Consider the following 15,361-nt stretch of genomic DNA (forward strand, 5'->3'; position numbering starts at 1 on the left):
AGAGCCTATAGCAACAGGGAAGTAGCTTGCAAAATTATCTACTTGTACAAATATCAGCACTGTAACTGTATTATTTACAGTTTGGTTCATTTAGTCACCTATCATCCATCCAGTCAGTAAATGTTACTGAGTATCTACTTTGTGGGAGGTACTGTGGTAGGTGTTGTCTGCTCTGTCCAATGTGGTGGTCACTGGCCACATGGAACTTGTAATGTAAATTAAATACATTCTATAAAATACAAAAATCAGTTTCTGACTTGCACTAGCTGTGTTTCAAGTACTCAATGGTCACATGTAGCTGGTGGCTACCATATTGGACAGCAGAGATGGTAGACCATTTCCATCATTGCAGAAAGTTATATTGGGCAGCACTGGTAGAGAGTTATATAAAAGTATAAGAAAAAGTTCTAAAGTTCTTTCCTTTAAAGAGCTTGCAATAATGAGAGCATAACTGCATTTTATCTGTGATTCACACAGTCCTATTTCAGAGTTGCATGATGAACAGTGAGCACAGTCCAGTAGGTCTGTGAGCAGACTATATATTTGTAAAGAAAAGAAATGTAATTCTGATTTCATTCTGTGATATGATATAGTAAATAAAATAGTAGTAGCTGCCCTTTGAGGGGCTTGCACTATGTGCCAGGTGCCTCTAAATTCTTTACACATATGGCAGAACAAAAATAACACATGTCTGGTATTTTCCCTCTGTTGGTCTTTCCCTCTTTCTCATTCTCTGAGTGTGTGTAGGAGAGTTTTAGCCTTTGCCAGATCTGACTGTATTGTTCTGCAACTTTGCAGGAATGGCCAGACACAGAGACCTCCAGAGGGGAGAAGAAAGGGGTAGAGATAAGAACGCAAGATTCTTGCCTTCTGGGGCTGGGAGAGAGGTTACTTGGAAGGCAAGAAAAGAAAGTTCTGAGCAGTTGTGGGGCATAAGGGAAGTGTATGGAAAAAGAAAGAGGATTATAAAGGGTTTGTTGTGAACTATATATTCCATCCAGGTATAAAGAAAGGTAAGTTAAAAATCTGAGTTATTTTGAAGTTAATATTTTTTTACTGGACTGTGTTCATTGTTCACCACACAACTCTGAAATAGGACCATGTGAGTCACAGATGAAATACAGTTATTCTCTCATTACTCTCATTCATTTAACCTCACTATTTCTCTGCAAGCCAGGATCTTTTTTTTTTTTTTTTTTTTTTTTGACACAAAGTCTTGCTCTGTCCCTCAAGCTGGAGTGCAGTGGCGTGATCTCAGCTCACTGCAACCTGTGTCTCCCGGGTTCAAGCGATTCTCCTGCCTCAGCCTCCCGTGTAGCTGGGACTAAATGTGCACCATCATTCCCAGCTAATTTTTGTATTTTTAGTAGAGACAGGGTTTCACCAAGTTAGCTAGGCTGGTCTCGAACTCCTGACCTCAGATGATCTACCGGGCTTTAGCCTCCCAAAGTGCTAGGATTACAGGCATGAGTCACCACGCCCAGCCTGAGATAATGCTTAAATTTCAGTCTAGTTGCAAACTGCGCTGTCTTCCCTGACAGCCTCTCTTAATGAATAGTAAGTAGTAACACTGGCTCTAAATCATCTTTCCATGAGATCCTATGATGTGATAGTTAATTTGATGTGTCATCTTCACTGGGTCACAGGGTGTCCAGGTATTTGGTCAAACATTATTCTGGGTGTGTCTGCAAGGGTGTTTTTGGATGAGATTACCATTTGAATCAGTGGATTGAGTAAAGCAGATTGCCCTCTCCAATCCATTGGAGGCAGGAATGGAGCAAAAAGATGAGAAAGGGAGATTCAAGCTCTCTGCCTTCTCTGCACTAAGACATTGGTCTTCTCCTGCCGTTAGACTCACATTCAGACTGGAACTTACCCCATTGGCTCTCCTGGTTCTCAGGCCTTCAGGCTGGGACTGGAAAAACCAATGTTTGTCCTGGGTCAACCAGCTTGCCCTCTGCAGATCTTGGGACTTCTCAGCCTTTATAATGGGATAAGCCAGTTCCTTATAATAAATCATGTAACATCCATATCTGGTTTGTGACCAGACTTGGGCTGAGAATGTTCTATTCATGAGTCCACCTGGTATCACTCTGAAAACCATCTGCAAGTAGAATACAGCAATCCCCAAATTGAAAAATGTCCAAGTTTCAGTTTTTCACCTAAGTAGGGCAATTTGTTCCTCTGAATCAAACTTCTGGATTAGCCCTGTCCCAGCCAGAGTATGATTCAGCTATGAACTTCTTTAATCCAGGCTTTTAAAATGCAGAATACTCTGCCACATGGACCAGTTAGAGAGATTCAAACAAACAAACAAACTTGAAGCTAGGACTCTGCTTCCAGATATTAAGATTTCTTTTGATAGAAACATAGCATGAATATGTTTTTAACACTCTAGTAATTCTAAAACACAGCCAGGATTGAGAAACATTCTTGTGGTCATTCCATGATAATAACCCATATAGGATCAAGACATTCCTGAATTAGCCAACAAATTCTGAGGCTTAGATTCCTGCAATTCTCTTAGACATAGTTCTGTCAAGATAAGGCAGAGCCCCCAATCTCCCATCTCTTACTCTCCCTTTTTTTTGTAGTGAGTCAGGAGTGTCTTTTAAGGAACTTTCCTCCCTCCCTTTCGCCCATGTTCCTCTGGTCACTATCAATCTTCTTTTTCTTATTTTAGTCCTTTTCTATTCAAAGTAGGATCCTCAGACAACCCCAGTGGCATTACCTGGATGCCTGATTGAAATGCAGAATCCCAGGACCCACCAAATAAGTAAGACTCTGCATTTTAATAAAATCCCAAGGGGACTTTTTTTGTACTTTAAAATTTGTGATTCACTGATCTATATTACCTCTAAATGGACCCCACTAGGATAACGCCCTGACCCCAGGACAGTTAGTGTGCAGAGGGGTAGGTGTATGTGTTCCTTCTTTCATCTCCTAAGAAATGAGGTCATTAGTTACCTACCATAAAGGCTACTCTTCCATGTTAGTTAAGTAAAAATTACATATAGTGTGTATTCAGAGTCAAATATATACATATATAAAAATGGGGAGAGAGCGAGAGAGAGAGACCAGCCAGTTGTCTCTGCAGTTGGTCAGACAACTGGTTGATGGGGAGGGATGGGTGTGGGGAGGGGAAGGAGGTACATTGGAATGCCAAAGCTCAGCACTAAATGATGTACTCAATGCACAACAGCTGAATATATGAGCTATTCACATGCCATCCATATTTCTTGAGTCTCTTGTTTCTACTTGATTTGGCTTGGGTGTCTCCTAGCGCGCGTGTGGGTTGGGATCTTTTTCTTTTATGGCTTAGTGGCTCAAAGGCAGGTTACTGGCAGCTGGGTCTGAGCAATGCCTTAGATATCTGACTGTTTCAGTAGGACATGTCAAGGGACTCATTGATCCAAAATAAATCTCTTGAGCTCATGCTGCACTTCATCGCATCATTATTAGTTGAGAAAGGAATCTCTTGGTATTGAGAGTAGAAGCCTAGGGAAGCTTAACTCCAGATAAGGTTATTGTCCATCCTCTCATTCTCTCACCTTGGTCACCACCATTTAGTGAGGTCTGTGTCCCACATTCCAGTAGGAGCAGCATAACAGTATTTAGCATTGCAACTGAGAATATTCATTTTGGAGTCAGATGAATTTTGCTTGATTCCCATTCCTGCCACATTGAAGCTTTAACTTTAGATATGCTTATTCTCAAACATTAGCATCAGTGTTCTTTTCTGTAGAATAAGAATAGAGAATCTGTCTCATGTAAATATTGTGAAGATTACATACACAGTACATAGCATTGCATCTGGTACATAGAAGTGCTCCATAAATAGTATTAATATGATCATTGTTATTCTCGTAGTCTGCATTAAACACAATTAGCAACTACTGTTGATCCAGAGAGTCTGGGATTCCCTTAGGGATTGCAATTTAATCTCATGTAGGAATGCATAATGTTCTCTGTAAGTTTCTTGGAGGTATTACAAGCGTGAAGAACATAGGCATCCTCCTCTTAAAAATAGTAATTATGTTCACTTATATACAGACATCTAGACATCTGAGGAAATACTGTTTCTGAAAAAAACAGTTACAAGCTAGAGCAGTATTGGGAGATTCTTAGGTATCCAAGAATGTACAACCAAATTCAAGTCCTAATGCAAAAGGATTTAGCATTGTGTGTATATTTATTTAAAGAAAGCTGCTAGCAAGGTTTATTCATTGTGATCATTTTTGAGCCATGCTCTAGTTCCAAACAAGTGCTAGACTGCATTTACTGTCCCCGCCTGCTCAGTTTCTCTGTGACAGTTCCAAGTCAGCCCTTACTGGAATGCCAGAGCTTGAAGGCAAAGAGTTTGAATCCCCTGATGCCAGGTTATTCTTGGCAATAACCCACCTTGGCCCAGATAGACTCATGAGGCTCTGTCCTCTTTATTTGGGACTGGAACCAGGAGAGAGTTATTCTGTGTAGAGTAATGTAGGCATGGAGATCTCACCTGGGGACACTCAGGGGCACCCCTGCAGATAATGAAGGGGCAAGATGGGATCACTGTGATATTCAAATTATTCTTTATATAACAGAATCTTTTTTTTTTAAAAAAAAATCAAACAATGAAGTACCCCAATACATAACACGAATACCAGTCCTTTGTTCTGATTAAGTATGCATGTGTGCATAAGGGACTTTTGGAGCCTCTGCTTTCCAAATATTCACTGCTATGAGTACTTACCACACATACACATATTCGATGGCCTCTCTAGCTTGCCACCAAGGAATCTCAAGGCTCCTTTAAACATTGATTAAAAATCACGGCAATAAATGATTAAGGCATAGTCAGCTCCTGTTTTCCATGACCAATGACCAACTGTAGCTTCGGGTAGATAAGAAGGGGTTCTGTGTCTTGAAATTAGAGTGGGAAGCCGAGGCTCAGAGAGAGAGAGAGAGAGAGAGGCGAGAAAGAGAGAGAGAGAAAGCCTGGAGTTGAAGCAGAGAAAAAGTCAAGGGCCAAGGGAAGGGCTGAGTATTAGTGGAGGTGGAGGCCAATCATTAGGAGTAGACAAGGGGGCAGGGGACTGTTAATGAGTTCTCAGTCCTGAAACATATGCCATTAGCCTACCACAGGTTTGACGGTCATCCGTTTGTGGTCTGGATTGATCATTAACCTTCAAAGGACCAAATAGGCTTCCACATCCAGCTTGGCAAGACATTCATCTTGTATGGTTGGTTTCCAGCATAGGGCCAGTCAGGAGTCCTGGGAGGTTGGCAGAGGGCAGAGGCCAGCAGGATGAGCTCAAGTCTCCCTTCAAAGAAGTCCATGTAGAATCCAAAAGCTCTTGGTCTTTCAACCTGTCATTTGCACTGATGAAGCGTGTGAGTGAGAGCATTTTAGAAGCTTTAGTGCTTACTCCCTACTCTGGGATCTGCAAGATATAAGTCTGACATTTGACCAAAGATCTTCTATGACATATCATTGAGTCTTAGAGAAATGGATGGTCTAGATAGAAGCAGAGAAAAACAATAAGTAGAAATTGGGGCTGGGTGCTGTGGCTCAAGTCTGTAATTCCAGCACTTTGGGAGGCCGAGGTGGGGGATCCCCTGAGGTCAGGAGTTCGAGACCAGCCTGGGCAACATGGTGAAACCCTGTCTCTACTAAAAATACAAAAATTAGCCTGGCATGGTGGCAGGTGACTGTAATTCCAGCTTCTTGGGTGACTGAGGCTGGAGAATTGCTTGAACCCAGGAGGTGGAGGTTGCAGTGAGCCGAGATTGTACCACTGCAACCCAGCCTGGGAGACTAGAGAAAAACTCCATCTCAAAAAAAAAAAAAAAAAAAGAAGAAAAAAAAGAAATTGGGTTAGGCAGACATGTTAGAAGGATTAGAAAATTAGAAAATTTGGGGAAAATAATCCCAACCACTTTTAAAAACTAAGCCAAGAATACCCACAAAATAGAGATAATCCTTTACCCTTCTAAATGTCATCCTAACATCTCTCTTGGATATTTAAAGCTTTGGTATAAATATATCAAAATACTGTATACCGCAAATAGATACAATTTGTATTTGTACCCTAATAAAACTAGGGGAAAAACATACCCTAAAAATTCATCTAGCAAGCAGACTTTAGAGTTGTTAAATTTTCTGGCAGAATCTCTAATATAACCTGCAAAATGCTCTTCTCTATGACCCAAAATATGCTTCTGTCCCTGGAAGGGACTGATACCTCCAAAGGAGTGTTGTCATGAGTCTGATTTTAAAGAGCAATTGCAAAATTGGGCTTTCTGACCCACAGTATCTAGCTACTGTTTTTCCTTCTTTTTCCTCTCCTCCCTGACATATCTACTAGAGGGTGCAATCTCGGAATGAATCACTGGGCTGCTCTGTCCCAGTCCAGTGTAAGCAGGAGATCAAACGGTCAAAAGATTATGGGCATAGGGGCTGGCTGGCCAGGCCATAATCTCCTATAAGGACACGGAAGTGTTGCTTCACGTCAAAAAATTAGACTTCCAGCCCCTAAAATTCCCTGAGACTGAGTCGATTTCCTTTTCCTAATTTAGAGGCCGGGGTGGTAATTTACTCCAGTTCCCAGTTCTACCGTGGAGTGGACCGGGGAGTGGATTTAGCTGAAAAATTCTGGGGCATGTGGAGTGGCGGGGAGGCTGGAAGGTGGAGTGAGAGGTAAGAAGCGGATTGGATTTGTAAGGAAAGTGGGGTAATTGAAGTGACTTTCTGGATTCTAAACATAGCCTAGGCAAGAAAATTGGATTTCTCAGAATGGCCCACCCAAGACATTCCATCGGCTCCGGCCAGTCTAGTTTTGAAACGCCTAAGGCGTCAACAGGGAGCTGCTGCCTGGGTTCAGCTCCTCTCTCCTCATTAGGGAGCAGGGTGGGGTGGAGCGCAGGGCGCGGGCGGCCTGCCTGAGCGCCAGCCCTGCACGCTGCCTCCACCGGCGCCCAGCATCTGCTCGCGCCGCCTGCCCAGAATAGAACGTCTCATTGTGATGGATTAATCCTTTGGCTCTGGTCCTGCCCGGGTCACCAGCTCAGCCTGCACCCGCCCAGTGCTGGGGGGTGGACAAAGGGCGCTTTAACCCATTCAGCACATGCCCTCTTCTCTCCTGCAGAAGGGTCCTCTCCAGTTGAGCGGCCCTTGGGTAGAAAACGAGATGGACTTGCAAGGTGGCGCGCCTCCAAAAAGGGGACTGTTTGCTTCTTTTTAAGTGGTTCAGGGACTCCTGGGGGCGGAGAACCAAATTAAGGGAGATCTATTCCTTTCTCTGATCTCTCTGAATATTTAATTTCTACTTCTTGTTTAACCTCTCTGTATTTTAATTTCCTCATCTGTAAAAGGGGGGTAATGATTTCACTTACCTCATAGGACCATTACTATGATTAAATGAGTTAATGCATATCAAGTGCTTTCGACTTCACCAAAGGACAAATATTGTACCAGTCCACTTATATAAGTATCTGGGGTCGTCAAATTCATAGAGAAATAGAAAGGTGCTTGCAAGGGTCCCAGGGAAAGGAAAGAGGGATTATCGTTAAATGGGCACAGAGTTTCAGTTTGGGAAGATAAAAAGTTTTGGAAATGGATAATGGTGATGGTTGCACCACAAAGTGAATGTACTTAATGCCACTGAACTGCACACTTAAAAATGGTTAAGATGCTAAAAGGTTATGTGTATTTTTTCACAATAAAACAAATATACACACATACACATACAATGTGCCAGGTATACTATAGGTGCTGTATAAAGGTTGGCTATTGTTTATTATTATTATTCACTTTAGATACATATTATTTTCCACTTTATTCTATAAGTATTTGTGTCTATATATTTTCTCCCAAAAAAGCCTCTTGGTTCATGCATTAGAGTTTCTGTACCTCACTTAACATAGCAATTTGAACATGGGCAGCTCCAATCCATCCACAAGAAATGAATAAATGAATGAATGAATGAATGAATGAATGAGTGGATGTGTTGGACCAGAAAATACAATATCCCAAAGTAACTTATATAGCCCTTAACCTTCTGACTGATAAAGGAGACAGTGCCCTCCATCAGTGGATAGTCCTGAAAATAGCCCAGACAAGACACTTGGAAAAGCTCCAACAGAGTGATGCTGATTGCTGGCTCTGTGATTTTCTTCTTGGTGGGTTGGTTCTGAAGCTTAGGAACGATCAAGGTCATCCTAGGAGAGCTGCTCAGGGACCCACCTTAGGGTCATTTTGTATTTGGAGGACTGTTTGCAGACTGAGTCCGAACAGCAGGTACCCCTACGAGTTTGAGCTTACCTCAGGGTGGCCTTGAGGTTCCATTCAATATTCACTGATACCAGGCTCCTAAGGCTGGCCCTTAAGTGACCGAGCTTTGGAGGAAGAAGCAGGGAGTTGTGCATCCTACCACGCATGACAACATTCATCCTTTCAGCAGGGAGCCCTTTCTCCTTTCCTTACTGTCCTGTCTCACCCCATCTGGTGTGAGCAAGCAGGAGAGAGCCAGTCTGTAGTCTTCAGTAAATGTTACAGACCTAACTGTGCTGAGTTAAGAGACATTATCGAAATGACCTAGGAATCACCTGAAAGAACCGGACAGCTCTGGAAATGAGTGAACGCATCTTGCAAGCAAGGAGAAAACTAGAGGGATTCTTCTGGGACTGACCGCACCAAATCTCTTGTGTGTCTCAAGGTAAGCATTGAGCTATTTTTGTGTAGAATATTTTCACAGACTCATCGGGGCTGTGAGGCTTCATCAGAAAGCAACAGTTCACCTTGTGGGAGATTGAAGTTAATTTTCAGGGACCTTAAACAACCTTTGGCCCTGGCTCAGGAGGCTGGGGAAAGAGAAGGAGTTGAGTCACACTGGGCAGCAGGAATGAAAAGCCACAAGGCAGATGATTAAAATGGTGGCTGAAAAGCGCAGTGAGAAAAGCCGAGCCAAAGGCTTGAAGATTATGAGAGAGCATCTAGTACTGCTGGAGAAGGTCAGGGGGACAGAACGCATGTTTAGGCTCCGGTCCCAACGCTCCCATTGACCCGAATAGTCTCTGCCCCAGACTGACCTCCCACTGCACACACTTTGGTCTCATAAAGTGGGTTTGGTTTCAATGCCCAGCCAGCTAGAGATTACAGATGAGTCACTGTGTCCCAAGGGTTATATACCCTTTGTGCCACCTTGGGAAGGCACTTTCTGCTGAGTAGGCCCAAATGTAGCAGGTGACAAGTCACCTTGTCAGCCAAAGGCTCCCCTTTGAAGACACCCCATGGGGTCTCTGCAGGGACAAGAGCAGTGCAGTATGTAAGAGCTTGGAGCGTGACCCTTATCTGAGCTGCTGTGACTTTAGCTCATGTGGCTAGGATTAGATGCAAAGATGCTGCCCTCACAGGGGTCCTGAACCCATTTGGGCTCTCAAGATTATCTTTATACACACAAATACCACATACACACACATCCCCTACACAGCACCTGGGACCAGCTTACAAAGCCAGGTCTGGGACCTGATGGGGCTTTGTTCCAGAGGAGGATGGAATTGCCTGCTGGAAATAGCAAGCTGCTGCTTTCAGCACAGGGGCCGAGGTACGCAATCCATGTACACTTTGTGTGCAGACAGAAACCTGAAAGAAAAACTAACTCAAATAAAGGTATTTGACAATTAAGCTAAAGCAAGGAGAGGCAGACTGGCTCACTGCTCAGAGAATCAAGAAGCAGTCATTTCTAAATCCAGCTCTGCTGTCGGTGACCTTGAACAAATCATTTAACCTCTGTCTCTCCTTTTCTCTAAGGTTAAATCAAGAACTATAATTCTGACCAGCTAACCAGCCACACAAAGTTTAATTGGCTGAAAGGAGAGGGAGGGAGAGAGAGAGAGAGAGAGAGAGAGAGAGAGAGAGAGAGAGAGAGAGAAAGTTAATAAAACTGTTTGCCTATATTCAAAGTACAAAATGTTAAGTAAGGAAAGCAATAAAGCCTTCTTAGTGACATTCTATACCTTCAGGCGAAGTGCTCTCACTAATTCAAGCTGAGATACACCCACCCTCAACACTGAACACCCCACAGTGCTGCTTGTCACAGTGAAAATGGTGTAAGGAAATAGAGCAACACAACCTCACATACCCCAGCTCCAGGTAATCAGGCAAGCCTTTAGGATGGACACTCTGTGGGGTAAGAGTCCAGGATTATCATTGATAAATATCTGTGATTCAGGCTTCTTATTTTGCTCAGGTTTCTTAGAGATTTTTCTCTCCTCATACTCCCGCAACTATAGTATCTGCATAAAAATAAAAATTTCACCATTATATTAATTGACATTTAATTTATCTAAGGACTAACCCATTTTGGAATTTGGATCTGAAAATATTCAATTATTCTGCACTTGACAGAAGCAGAAATAATGGCTTCTCCTGAGCCTCATATTCTACTCAAGGGGACTGTGCATTACAAACCAGCTTTAATTCATTCCAAAACATTTATATGTATGAATCTCTTCTTAATGGCTTATGTATTTGGATCTTTGTGGGGATAGGGTGTGAGAGAGAGGATAAAAGATTTGCATAAGATCTATAAATTCTATCAAGGAGTAGGGTAACGGGTGTCATTTATGTAAAATTTTTGTCTATGTCTGCTAGCCAATTTGTTTATAGAATGAAACCTAGCCTTTTTGTTCAGTGCTCTGCAGAGAGATTAATCTAGCATGGTTTTGGTTGACTTTGGGTCCGTGCTCTAAAACGTCAGTTCGATGCTTTGTAAAGAAATGGGTTCATTTCTCTCTAGCCATTGTAGTTATTCCCATTGATGTAAATATCCTGCATGTCTGTGTTATTTTCTTCAGGATTTTAATATAAATGTCTAACAAGGTGACCACTTGAAATAATAAGCTCTTGACATTTACCTCCCCCTCTTGAACAGAACCTAATTATTCCCTGACACCAACTTTCCTTGTCAGGAGAGCCCACAGAGCCTAAAAGCAAGGACATTTGAGCCCGTTACAGATTAGCAGAGCTGAGGAATTTGTACGTGTATCTTTAAAATAGCTGAGGTGTCAAACAGGGCTCAATTTTCACGCAGGACATTTATGGTGAAGAGTCTGGTAAGTTACTCACATTGCTTAGAGCATTTATTTATAGTAAATTAACTATTGCAAAACTTGGTCCCAAATTTATTTCAGAGGCTATAGGGAAGTCAACCTCACCTCAGAGGGAGCAGTTGCACAAGCATGCAAGTGTTTATACATGTGTGTGCACACACGGGACATAGACGTCATCTAAACACCTTCTTCAAGTTTACGTTGCCTTCTAATAATCACTTAGAGAAATTCAGAAGAGTCGTCAGAATCAAACATCTAAAGACTTCATGTAGAAATAAGGCTGTGTGCTTACCAAGGGATTTATTTTTAGCCACTTTTGCCCATTCGTGCCTAGCTTAGCATGAGGCTGTCCTAGATGGAGCCAGGGAGGGTGTTTCTTTCAGCCTTCCTCATCTCCTTTCTGGGTCTCCTTGTCTCTCATTACTCACTTTTCCTCCCAGGTCATGCTATCCACAGCCCCATTCCAAATACCTAGAGCTCCCTTATGGAACTAGGGCTGAAAGCAAGCTGGAGAAGTCATGACCAGTAAGATCTTAGGGGTCAGTTGGTAGGGGGTGCCCTTTGAAAGGTTACGTATGTTAAAAGAGAAGCCTAAAAAGGTGGAACTTAGAGGAACTCTGTTTCTAAGGCTGGAATTGCAGGTATCTTGGCAGGATGGGGATGGAGGAAGAGCGATATGATTGTTTTGGAAGGAGGGGCATCTTCTTTCCAGCGCCCTCAAAAATACACACTATGTGTCACCTTCTATTCTTCTCCCTTAGAAAGTCACTGCTTGGCCATTCAAATGAAAGGCAATTTGGGTGTTTTTAAAAACTAGGTTTCTTTTTATATTGCTTGATTCTTTCTCAGAAGTTGTTCCTAGACTTGAAAACATGTTTATCAGTAAACATTAGACATACTTTTAGCAACAAGCAGTCTGGTAAACCTTTCCGGGGTTTCTGGCAGATCTGCTCAGTGCAGCCCATTTCTGCTGTTTTTTGTTTGTTTGTTTTAACTCTTTCTTAAAACAATTGTCCTCCAGGAAACCTACCTGGTCCTGCTGATCACATTACTGCATCTCCTGGGCAGTCTGGATCAAATAGTTAAACACCCCGTGTTAAAGGGAAAATGCATGCAAGCACACTCAGCACAATGGTCTGCACGTGAGAACTTCCAACATGCTGGGGACCGTGAGGTTTCTGCCTGAGGAACAGCAGGGTCCTGTTTTGAAAGACGAGGGACAGCATGGTCATCAGGGAGGGCTGAAGGGCAGAAAACACCATGTACTTTCCAGTGTCTGTCCAAGCAGTCCTGGCAGCTGGACAGGGCAGAGATGGCTGGAGGCAGCGAGGGCACGTCTGTGCACCAGCTCTGAACCTCTTAAGCCATAGAAACAGATCAGTTGCGAGGAAACGTGTCAGTTTGTACACACGTGATTTCCATCACCCATTTACAAAAGACAGTTCTCAGAAATGATTGTTATGCACATTTAACTTTTCAAGCTAGAGCTGGTTTTTATACTCAGTCAATCCAGGGAGAGAGTAGCAAGGTGCTGAACAACAGGTTTTAAGATATGAATTAATTCATGTTGCTGATCATGTTTTGATCTGGAAAATTTTGACCAGCACTGTTGGTCTGAAAAAAATGGACAGGTCTCAGGCTCTCACTGGAGGTATTTCGCTGGATGCAGGCTTTGCCACCTTCCCTGTAGTTTAACTCAAACTCTTTTTACCCCTGGGTTCTTTGAATGAACTCAAGCCATTTCTATGAAGTATTTTGTATGGATTAATCTATCAAGATAACTGTCTGGTTAACCTGTTTGTCCTTCACTTTCCTTCCCACATAACTGTTATTTCTCTAACACCACTTAGATGGCAGAACTTGGAGAGCATTGTTGTTACTGTGTGTTGGTTGAAAATCATTTTTCAAGAGGTCCCATATAATGCAACTCATGGAACCTAAATTCTGGTTTGGCCTCTGTCCTTCTATGTGATTTGAGCAAACCTCTTTCACATTTTTCTTTCCCAGTTCCTCTGTGTCTGAGATGAGCGTGTAATTTGTCTTCCTCTCTCAGGAATGCTATAAGGTAAGGAGAGAAGGAAGTGAAGAAGTGCTGACGCTGTGACACTAAGATCCTCCAAGAAGGTGACATTGGTTGCCAGACAAAGTCACTTTGATGAGGAGACATGGATCCTGGATTTAATCCCATCGATATAGACTTTTCTAAGGCTAGAGGGATCAAGCAGCCTGGACTTGGATGTGACATATAAGTATTCTTGTATTGCACAAGTTATACTGCCAGTAGATTCCTGATTTTTTTTTTTTTTTCCGTCACAGGATCTCTAATGCCTGGCAGAGAGGAGGTGTTTAACAAACACTTGTGGAATAATTGGCCAACTGACAGATTGACAATACCCTTTTCTGGACTTCAAGTGCAGCACCCTATATGCAGTAGACACTTAATGTTTGCTTGATGATGTGCTATTATATTTAACCATCTTTGTACAGTATTTGGAGCCTGCTGTCAACTGATTTAGCATTGCATTGTCCCTAAGATAAATAAGGGGTGGTGTTCAGGGCTGCCCACAACAGTACCCTATTAGCAAAGAGGGTATAGATATCTGCAAAGTGCAGTGATAGGGAGTGGCATTCTGTGACTTTACGTGGAAAACCCAAGAGATTCCAGAAGTTGCTAGACAGTCCTTGTTGACTCTAAAGAATGAATGGATCTATTCTTTCAATGTATCATTGGGCAAATAAGCCTAACACAGCCATATCTAGTTATACCAAGTCAAGACACTCACTGAGGTCCTAATCTTCAGCATTTACTCAGAAAACTCAGAACCACGTTTCCACATGCTTCCAAGTCTTTCTCCGGGTTGCACAGTGAGGGTGTATAGCTTATTTACAGTACAGCTCTAGGTTTCCACAGCACCAAGGGGCAGAGGCTGCAGGTCCACATACCACACATGTGCTTTACCTGAGATGTTCCGTGCCTCTGGTCCTCTCTCATCTGCAAGTTTTTATGTATATTTGACCAACACTTATCAAGGAAGTCCTTATACATAAACTGCCTCATGCCTGCATCTGATTGCAAGTATGGCCACGCTGTCTCCTCTTTTCATTTGACAAAAATGCGATGTATGGAAATTAGCATTAAAGGGGTGATTATTCTGGTTGCTACCAAATTCACCAGCCTCTGTTAAGGTAATGATAATGATCGTAGAAGTAGAGACTGGGGTAGACAGAAAAGACTCCAAGTTTAAGGACATTATCAGGAATTGAGGCGGGGAAAGTAACATGAATATTGTGACAAAAGTCAAGGAGAAATTCAGACTAGATTCACCTAAAGTGATGCGCATCTGAATGTGATGATTTCTGCAAAGCTTAAGAATTTTAGTTTTAACCACCAGCTTATTGGAATAAATATTTTATAAGCCTCTTAAGGAGGCTACAGAAAGCCTGTGCCTCTTTCCAGCAAGGTGAGCACTGCTTGCCTGCATCTCTGTGTTGGGATGAGTGAAAAGTCTAGCTTGTAAATGCTTCATAGGAACAATTATTATCAAACTACTGAAATAAAAGTGGATTTTCCAAAAGCCCCTCCAGCCCCCTCTGCTCCATCTGCTACATGTGCTCAGGGCATTGCATGGTTCAGCATTTAGAATACTTCAATCATCTGAGGGGAAAGTGACCTTCCCCCAGCTTGGAAAACCTTGTGCTGTGACCTCATGAGGACATTCCACTGAGACCTGAGAGCTAGGAACCCTTTCTCCTCTGGGCTCTGATGTGCTCATGACATTTGTGAACCAGTTTGGCTCTTCCACTCCTGTGCGTGCCTTCACAGATAATGGCCCATCAACAATGGAATTATAGCCATTGTTTATATGTGCCTGTATAATGAAGAGGGTAATTCTATAAACTACATCTGAAAGTCAGTCTCATGACTGTTAGGAAACATTGTATATTGAAATTGCAATTCTCTTTTCTCTCCTTTGGGCTCATAAGTAAGTGCTCTGGAGTGAAACAAGTCCTTTTCCTGGTGTATAGTAGCCTCCCCTCCTTTTTTCCATTCCTTCAGGCATCACTGAGCTTCTGTCAACTTAGTCCTAGATGCTAAGAGGAGCTTCCACATCTGCCTCCCACCCCTAGTCACTGTCCTCTCAAAAGGCAGCCTGAACACCTCCTATGGTAACCTCCCCAGTGCACTGCTTTGATCACATTCTCTCCTATTAGAGAACCTTCAATGATCCCACTGACTACTAACTCACACCCAGTTTCCAGAGCCTGG

At 42.7% G+C, this 15,361-nt stretch overlaps 1 protein-coding gene and 1 long non-coding RNA gene across 5 annotated transcripts in view; one reads left to right on the forward strand and one right to left on the reverse strand.

The window, feature by feature from the left end:
- Positions 1-13,583, forward strand: part of GJD2 (gap junction protein delta 2) — a 38,295-nt gene extending 24,712 nt beyond the window's left edge. The window contains exons 3-4 of the mRNA XM_003900734.3: positions 8,583-8,699; positions 13,411-13,583. The gene's annotated coding sequence lies outside the window, so the exon portion shown is untranslated. The remainder of the gene's footprint in view (positions 1-8,582; positions 8,700-13,410) is intronic.
- LOC103885729 lies at positions 1,397-7,358 on the reverse strand. Of its 4 annotated transcripts, none has more exons than XR_002523010.2 (4): positions 6,788-7,358; positions 5,123-5,441; positions 3,552-4,523; positions 1,397-2,104 (listed from the first exon to the last, which is right to left on the reverse strand). It is a non-coding gene; the product is annotated as an uncharacterized LOC103885729 (long non-coding RNA). The 4 variants fall into 4 exon arrangements; XR_004185215.1 differs by lacking the exon at positions 1,397-2,104 and having other exon boundaries at positions 2,583-3,739; positions 4,402-4,523; XR_004185214.1 differs by lacking the exon at positions 1,397-2,104 and having other exon boundaries at positions 2,583-4,523; positions 5,123-5,364.
- Positions 13,584-15,361: the final 1,778 nt, after the last annotated feature.

Source organism: Papio anubis, chromosome 7 (genome assembly GCF_008728515.1).
Source record: "Papio anubis isolate 15944 chromosome 7, Panubis1.0, whole genome shotgun sequence".
NCBI lineage: Eukaryota > Metazoa > Chordata > Mammalia > Primates > Cercopithecidae > Papio > Papio anubis.